This window comes from Neovison vison, chromosome 4, assembly GCF_020171115.1.
Source record: "Neovison vison isolate M4711 chromosome 4, ASM_NN_V1, whole genome shotgun sequence".
NCBI classification, from domain to species: domain Eukaryota; kingdom Metazoa; phylum Chordata; class Mammalia; order Carnivora; family Mustelidae; genus Neogale; species Neogale vison.
In genome coordinates this window covers 6,243,990-6,253,467 of record NC_058094.1, presented here as the reverse complement: position 1 = coordinate 6,253,467, position 9,478 = coordinate 6,243,990, and positions in this window count along the sequence as shown.

The following is a 9,478-nucleotide window of genomic DNA, read 5'->3' as shown; positions in this document are numbered from 1 at the left end:
TTTGTCCAGTTGCCAGCCATGCCTCCTTAGTTTATGCTCTTACACCGCGCAACCCTCTGTGACCTCCTACCTCCACTGGCTCTGTCGGTTCACACTCAAAATGATCCCGCTTTCTCTGACTTCATCTTGGATTCAACTTAGGGGTAAAATTTATTTATTTATTTGTTTGTTTGTTTGTTTGTTTGTTTATTGCACTGTTCAAACTTCTCTGCCTCTGTCAGTCAGAAAGAGCGGCTCCTTTTCTGAGTTCACAGAGCGCTATCTTTGTGTTGCAAGAGCTGTGATCACATCAACCAACTATTGGTTTCTATGCCTCCCTACCACTTACATGTAGTAAAACTTCTAAAGATGGGAACCTTATTTTTTTCATATGTCAATCAGTCCCTAAAAGGGGGCTTTATAAAAGATTGATACAGGGCTCTGCTATTTAAAATGATAGAAAAATTATACTCTCTAGTTCTGTATTTCTACCCCATTCTCCTCTTATGCTCCTGCATTTTCAGAGTGCTCTGTGAGTAAGTTCATTCTTAGCTTCTCTTTTAGCATTTCTTCACAGACCATACCTATGGTCTGTATGTATTTTAGAGTGTGTCCACTTAGACTCATACTTTCCTGGAGGAATGACTTCCCCTCCAGCAGCCCTCACCAAAGCCCTGAAAATATGTTATAATGTAGCATGTGTCCCGCAGTAGCCAAGAGCTCTGGGCCTGAGGAGTCTGGGGAGTATTCTTACCAAGATTCCTGATCTTCTCACTTGAGCGTTCTTCACATAGGGGCAGTGGTAGGGAGCATTCCAGACCCCGTGTTGTCTCACACCTCTCTGATCCTTTAAGGCCCAACATTGACCTTAATGTGCTGCTCAATTTTCCACACTTGCCGTAATTTCTCTGACAGACCTACATAATGGTGTATGTTTGTGTTCGTACGTGCTGTTTCCATTAAGCGGGGGCAGCAATGTCAGAAAATCATGCTACATTATTCAATTTTTATTGAATAGCCAGCATCTGTTCTGTGGCAAGGATTATTACAACTGGCAGCATTATCATAATAATCAAATAAGTGAGGCCTCTGTTTCGTCTGGGCCACTTGACATTTTGCACGTTGTCTGTCTCTTTAACGTCACTTTCGCGAAGATGACTCACTCTGTTCTGGTACCAAACTGCTGGTTGAAAAGGGACCTGAGTCTCTCAAGGAGTGGTAGAAGTAGTTCAGGATTAAATTAAGAAGAGTGAGGTTTCTGGCTTGGGCAGGGCTAAATTCCTTCTCCATGATGTGTAACAAGTGTCTGACTTTCTCTGGGCCTCTATGTTCTCATTTAAAAAAAAAAAAAAAGAGGTCCCATTTAGCTCCACAGTTCTCAAGTTACCAGAACTCCCAGGAGGGTAAATTTTGTTGACATTTTGCTCTTATCCATGCCTTCATGGGGCTCATTGTACTTGCTCCTCCTAGAGTTCTTGATACAATTTAGTGTGACTATCTGTTACAGTAGTAGTTACACTAGTGTAACTGGGGAAGTCCAGAACCCTCTGCACTCAGACACACAGTAACAAAGTTAAGACTTGGGCAAGGAAGTTTATTTGGCAGAAAGAATGTGAGTCTTGGTGTTCTGTCTGTCTTTTCACCAAACTCCACATCTAGAAAACAGGGACAACCATGCCTGTACTAGCTGTAAAGATAAGACGGCAACTGCTCAGATTTTTGTGATGGACGGCCTCCGTTCCAAGCTCCCCTCCACCAGTTACTAGGTAAGTCTCCTTAGGCAACTGACTTTACCTCTTTGAACTGCAGTTTCCTTGTTTCTAAAACAAAATACCAACCATCGTGCCCACTGCAGGAGACTTCTGGAATGAATCAGTGGTGATTTAAAGAATACTTAATGGCATGATCAAAGTGCTAAGTTCGTGAAAGAATAATATGAATAGGGCTGCTTGGGTGGTACGGTTGGTTAGCATCCAGCTCTTGGTTTTGGCTCAGGTCATGCTCTCCGGGTCCTGGGATTAAGCCCCACAGGGTCTCTGTGAGCAGTCCACTCCTCTCCCCTCCTTCTGCCCCTTCCTCTGCTTGCTCTTTCTCTCAAATACATAAATATTTTTAAAATCACAATATGAATAAACAATATTAATATAGTCTTAGTGATGTTAAGTATTTCAATTTATATGTTTATGTACTGAGTACTTTTTAACGTTCATTAAGTTAGTACAACATGAGGTTATGAATTAAACCAGATCCTGCTCCTGGGTCTAATTCCAGTGGGAGAAGTAGTGCACCAAGAATTACACGCCTTCTTGGGTAACCAATCATGAATAAAGATCCAGACTTACTGGAGGTATCTTCTCGTGAGAAGAACAAGGATTTGGTGACAGATGAGCAGAAAAAGGCAAACCCTGGCCAAACCGTGAGGACTTGAGCTTTTGGTTCTGGCAGCAGGGAGGAGCCATTTTTATTTCATTTGTGAGAATCACAAAAAATGAATTTTTGTTTATTTTCATATTGTTTTAAGTGTTTGTAACTCTGTCTTTCCATAAATATTTATTTAACACCCACAAAATACCAGGCATTGTGCTAGATGTGTGATAGTCACAAATCATTTAGAGTAATTTAGCTGATATTCAGTGTAGCAGAGAAAGCATGAACAAGTAAATAAATAAACGGTTACAGATTATGATAAAAACTATGGAAGAACCAATAAGGGATACTGAAACCGGTGCTCAGGATTGACTTTACCCAGAACATTGAGGTTCAGCTCTGCTCTGAAAGACAAGAAGATGCCAGAAGAATCTGGAGGATGGGAGTGGGACTCTCTAGGGACCTACATGGGAAAGTTACACAGATGAGAGTCGGGGGCGGGAGCGTGTGGGTACCTCTAATGAATTTCTGTGGACAGAATATTACTTATCTTGCTTCTGGAACATCACTCCTTTAGCATTTCATCTTTCAGAACTTTTTGTGTGCTTATCTGTCAAATGGAGCTGCTGCTGTTAACTCACAGACTGACTGAGAAATACAAATTACTTCACTTAGGACCTGTGTCTTAGGGCATTTGGGCTTCCATAATGGAATGCCATAGACTGGGTGGCTGAAACAACAGAAATTTATTTCTCCCAGTTCTGGAAGCTGGGAAGTCCAAGATAAACGTGCCAGCTGATTCAGGTCTTGGCAAATGTCCGCTTCTTGATTTGCAGATGGTTGTTTTCTTGCTGTTTCCTCACATGGCAGAGAAAGAGAGGTCTGGTCCCTCACCTTCCTACAAGGGCAGACATCCCATTATGGGCACCTCAACCTCATGACTTCACTGAAACTAATTACCTCCCCAAAACCCCACCTCCTAATGCAATCACCTTGGGGATTAGATCTTCAACATATGAATTTTGGGGGGCATACATATTCAGTCCACAGAGGCTTGGCACCAATGAGTTCACATGAAATATCAGATAGTTCACGTCAGTCCTCTAGTCTGAAATCATTAATAGCTCCCTCTTTTACTAGGAGCCAATGCCAGAGTCCCTCACAAGTCCTACAGGGCCCTCCATCTGGTCTTGGTGGTCTCCTAGTGGATTCTCAAACACTCTATGCCTTTGCCCTTAGTCTTCCTCTACCAGAACAACCCTTCCCTACTCCCTGGGGACCTAAATTCCTTTTTAGTTCCCTTCAAGTTTTTGCTCAAGCTCCACCTTCCAATCAGGCTCCCATGACCACTATAGTCTGCTGCACACCTCACACTTTGATATCTCTTATGCTGATCCACATATGCCGTCCAACATGTTATCTAAACCATACAGTTATCATGCTCATTCATAGTGAATTGTCTGTCTCATCTCCTAGCATTTAAGTTCTGACAGGAAAGGATCATGTCTGTTTTGCTCACTGATTTATCCTGAGCCCTTAGAATAGTGCCGGGTACAAAAAGTAGTCAGGATTTATTTATTGACTAGAGGAACAAATGAGTGAGTAGATGTGAATTTCTTGTTAAAGTTGCTGTTTTCAAAAGATGATTATTTTAGACTCTTGGTCTGCTAATATGAAAGACACTGGTAAGAATGTAGTTATCACTTAGGGGTCTGGACTAGACATTCCAAAGAAGTAATCTAATATTATTTTAGGAAGTAAGGACTTTCTGTTGCTGTTTCTTGAGCCCCGTCATCTACAGCAACTATCTAAATTCCAAATATAAACTATATGTTAAAGATAATCAGTTCTGGGGCGCCTGGATGGCTCAGTGGCTTAAAGCCTCTGCCTTTGGCTCAGGTCATGATCCCAGGGTCCTGGGATCCAGCCCCGAGTTGGGCTCTCTGCTCGGCAGGGAGCTTGCTTCCCCACCCCGCCGCCTGCCTTTCTGCCTACTTGTGATCTCTGTCTGTCAAATAAATGAATAAAATCTTTAAAAAAAAAAAAAAAACAGTTCCATTTAACATATTAAACTGGGCTTATGGGAACATGAAGTGTAGTTGTCTCATTAGAGAATTAATGTGGGAGGTAAATATTGCAGGAAAGACCTCCTTTAGGCCTGGACCAACTATGGTATTTCATTATGCTTTCATTCCTCCAGATGGTTTGTGGTTGGAGATGGGTCCCATGCATCATGGAGGCTTTAACTGCTGTGACTTTCCATTATGCAGAGTTTTTGGGCAGGAGAGAGATGAGTTGAGTAAGGAGGATACTTTCTACAGCTGGGATAGGGATGGTGCCCCAACACCAGGGAAAGTGATGTGCATAGTGGACAAAATGAATCTCTTATGTGGTGGTCACATTGTCACCCAATATAAATCAAAGGAATTGGAAGGAATTCAGAATTGGAAGGAAGTCAAATGCAGGAGAAAGTGCCTTTGAGATGAAGAAAAGGAATAATAAAGCATTGCATTTAGGTAAAGCCCAGGTCTTCTAAAGAGAGGAACCAGCTTCAAAATACTGACTAGGTTATATACTGCATGTATAAATAGGAGCATATGACTTAATCTCCCTGAGATTCGCTTGCCCCATCTACAGAAGGATCTATGTCAGAGAGGCTGTCATCTTAACTGACACAGTGTGTTCACTGCACTTGGCATATCTCTGGACCAGTATTAGAGTCCACCTTCCTTCTTTATCAGCCAAGTGAGTGAACTGGACAATCTTTCTCCCTCTCTCTCTCCTTTTTTTTCCCCCCAAGTATTCATCATGTTTCTGTGCTTCATAAATTGTGTTCATTTCCAGGGTGCCTGGGTGGCTCAGTGGTTAAGTGTCTGACTTTTGATTTTATCTCAGGTCATGATCTCAGGTTCATGAGTCTCACATTAGGTTCTGCACTGGGTGTGGAGCCTGCTAAGGTCTCCCTCTCTCTCTCTTCCTCTGTCTCACCCCACCGCTCCCGATCTCTCTCCAAAAAAAAAAAAAAGTGTTAATTTGCATCATCTCATAAAACCCTCATAATTCATGAGAAAACTAGCATTGTGTTCATTTTCCAGACTATGAAAGTGTATGGTATGGAGAGGTATAGACATGTATCCACAAAGTTATCTAGCTGCAGCTAGAACACTGGCAGAACCAGCTTTATACAACCCTTTATACTACCTCATCTCTCCACCAATAAATAGGAATTATTTTCCTAAAATAAATATATTCAGATCTCATCTTCTAATTGATTACTAAGGAAATAACCAGATTCATAGGATTTTCCATTAAAAGAGCTAGCTGACCAATACAAGGAGCATAAGTATTTGAACAAGTAGGTATAATCAGCACAGGTATTCACACTCTTGCCTCAGAGAAAAAAGAGGTATTAGAGCAAAGCTAATCCCCATCCTCTTCTCCTGGCCAGGGTCAGGGTCAGTTTTAAAGATAAAAGTCTAAGGATCCAGTGACTGTCCCTTTACACGTCCAGAGCTATACTGAAATTACATTGCTTAATTTGTGCTTCAAACTCAATGCACTGGAAGAGCCTGGATTCTATTGTCATTATTCCCAGCTTAACTCTCATCTCGATCTATGGCTGTGTGACTTCAAGAAGGCACTCCCCTTCTCTGAGCCACATTTTCCTAAGTCATTAACCAGAAATCCTGCAAGAATGAAATTTAGAGATTTTCTAGATAGACAGATAGAGGTATAGCTATATATATGTGTGTGTATATATATATATATATATATATATATATATATAAAATCTTCAAATACACACACACACGTACATACATATATATGTGTGTGTGTATATATTCCTTATTACGGTGCCCATATATAGTAAGTATTCAGTACAAATTGGCTATCATTAATATTCATATTAGAAAGAAAAATGGTATCAATGAAAATTTCTCTTCTATGAATCAGTAACCTCTGTTTTTCTAATAGCAAGCAACAATTACTAAAACAAACTTTTAAGGGAAAATGGAATGGAATTTTAAGAGCGGTAGGATTCAAATAGGAAACATGATAGACTCAACAGAATTGAAAGACATTTTTTTCAAGACCTGAATATGTCTTTGCTAGTTAGTAATTAACCACTGAGATGAAAATAACTAGGAACTTGGGTTGAGGAAACATTATATAATACTACAAGGTTCAAAGGCTTACTTTTCTAATATGGAGTTATTTCTTGCTTTATGGGCTATGGGGAAGGTACAGAACAAATGCAGATGTTTTGGAAAACAATTTGACAAAACAAATGTTATCCAATAAAATTAAATTCTCAGAGAATTATTTAAAGTAGTAAGCAGAGTAAATTCCTTACAACAATCTTAGAAACTATATTTTGTTAGCTTATTTTTTTTTCATTTGTTAAATTTAAAAACAGACTTGAAAAATTCAGAAGTCTGTTTTTCTCCAAAAACAGAATGTTTTGGAGATATTAAAATTAAATGTAGTATTTTTTAATGGCATTGCAAAATGTTTGTGTTTTAATATTAAATGGGGACAAAATCATGGGTTATGCATAACCCAAAAAAATGGGTTATGCAAAATCTAAACTATGTAAAACTATTCTTTGGGAAACTTATGGTCACAATTAGTTCTAGATTTGAATGTGGATGAGAGTTTCATTTATTTTATATTTAATATTTTACTTTTATTTTATTTACTTCAAAAAGGAAAACATACATCATTTACAGTCAGAAAATAAAATACTATTTTGAAATAAGTCATTTCTAGAGGATAGAAAATAAAAGGACATACATTTTTCTCCCCAGGGAGTTAAGGTACCCTCAGTTTTGCTGGTTTAGTGTTTTGTGAGCTAACTTTACCAACCCTGAACCATTGTGGCAGCGAAATATCTCCCTGTTCCTGTTTGACTTCCACATGAAAAAAGAAACAAGCTGTTCACATCTGTCTTATCTTTTAGTAATTGTATTTTAAATTATAGCTATTTGTCAAAAACTCTTAAACTTGTAGCTGTGGATCTATAAGTTCCATGACCTGTCTTCTCTGCAAAAGGCTGATGTGATTAGAAATGTTTCATTATCAATCATTCAACTCAGGCTCTCGCTTATCCTCGCTGGCTCACTCTCTCTCTCATCAGTTACTCTAAATATTTTAGACAGAAGATCAGACCCACCCTCCATCCCCTCAGCTATGGTTTTGACTAAGGGAATTTTAAATCTTCCCTTAGGAAGAACTTTCCTGGAGAGACTTCTTGCCCGTGCCAATTAAGGGAAGGCTAATTCTTACACTCTCCATGGATTTAGCATTGGACTGGAACAAGCGTGGTTAAAAGCAGCCTCTTTGGAACAAAGTGACTTTTCTGACATTTGGTGGGGTCTTTAGTTGGTTTTTATTCCTCAGGTCCTGAGGACTAGTCCATTCCGAAGTGTCACTTACCTGTGGAAGTAGTCTGCAAGGAAGATGGTCCCTCCTCTCCTGACCCTGCTAGAGAATTCTGTATAAAAAGGAGAGAGATCAAGAGTTGAAGATTGTTCCTGTGTATTTGTCTTTCTTCTTTTAGGCATAAACATGGCATTTTGAGTATGTTCTTCATCTCTTCATCTAGGCTCTTTGATCTCAGAGAAGTTATTTGTCCCAGGATTACCACGGGAGAGAACTGCAGGGTTGCTCTGTCTGCCTTTCTATCTGGAAATTTACAGTTAAAAAGTTCCTTACTCAGTTCTCCCCATCCCTTTTACAAGCAATTTCATCTTCTTATGTAATAATTAACTGTGTATATGACTTTCCGTTAAACTATCCTCTAAGAATATTTATGATCCAGAAAAATATCTTATTTTTCTTTGAGTAGATGATAACAATTTGTCTTACAGTATTTAGATCCATGGAGACTAACTCTATTTGTTTTAAACTAAATCAAATCTGAGAATTCATGGACAAAGGCAGTGACTAATTCAATCTATGGTATTATGGGGTCTACCTGTCTTCCTTGGAAACCAAGACCACAGCTCCAAAATAGGAAGGGCTATGGTCTTCAGTCAGTGGTGGGCTCCATCCTTGCCTTACTGCCTTCCTCCACAGTGCACCATAACTAAGCTCTCAGTTCTCAGAGTGCCGGCAAAGAGACACCCAGCAAAGTTCTCAGTGGCCTCAGGTCTTCATGTCAAGTCATGGCTGACATCCTGGACTTGACATCCTGTCAAGTCATGGCTGATAACCAAGGGGCAGCAGGCAAAAGGGCAGAGATCTCCACATATCTTGAATCTCTAACCTGCCATTCCCTTCCATTATCCCACCTCCCTCCCTCCTAGATGGGACTACTCAGTGAGGTTTTCGCTTCCCTGCTTGATAAGTCCTCACTTCCCAAATACATCTGGATTAGACGTGCACCTGTGTGATTTGGCCCTACAATGTCTTTTCAGCCTTAAAAACACAAAAATGTTGAGAACCCACTGGATGAAAGCTTTTTCACAGAGATGATCTTGTGTGGAACTTGCACTTTTTTTTTTTTTTAACCTGAATTGAGTAAAGAGATCTACATTTAATGGATAAAGAAACTGAGAGCCCGAGAGTTGGGGTAACTTGACAAATATCATGGAACTCTTAGTACAGAACTGGTAATTGGTCCGGATCATCCCATTGTTTTCTTATCCTTCCTGGTCAGTGGTCCCCGTTTGCGTAGGATTAAGAATTTCTGAGAACATGAACTTTCAGGGCTAAACCTGGAAGAATTCTAGTTAAACTAGGATGAATTGGCATGCACTTCTTACTGAACAGTCTTTGGGGAAGAGCCTTTCTCCTCTGATTCCATTGTCCATTTTAATTCATTTCTAAGAGACATGTTGAAATTAGACATGGTTTTGAATTCAGACACTGTCACTTCTAAATATCATTGCCTTGAGTGAATCATTTAAGCTCTTGTGTTTTATGACAATATTCCATATTCCATCCCTCTCATCCCATTCTTGGGTTCAATTCGTGTTTTAAATAAAAGTAATTGAACCTTGAAGTATGAATATACTTGCCATGTAGTGAGGCTTTTTTTCTGTTTACAGAGAGAGGATGATGACCTTTTTTTTCTGGGATCTTACAAAGAGGAGTGAATATCTGTTGGAAAAACCCATTTCTGAGTTAG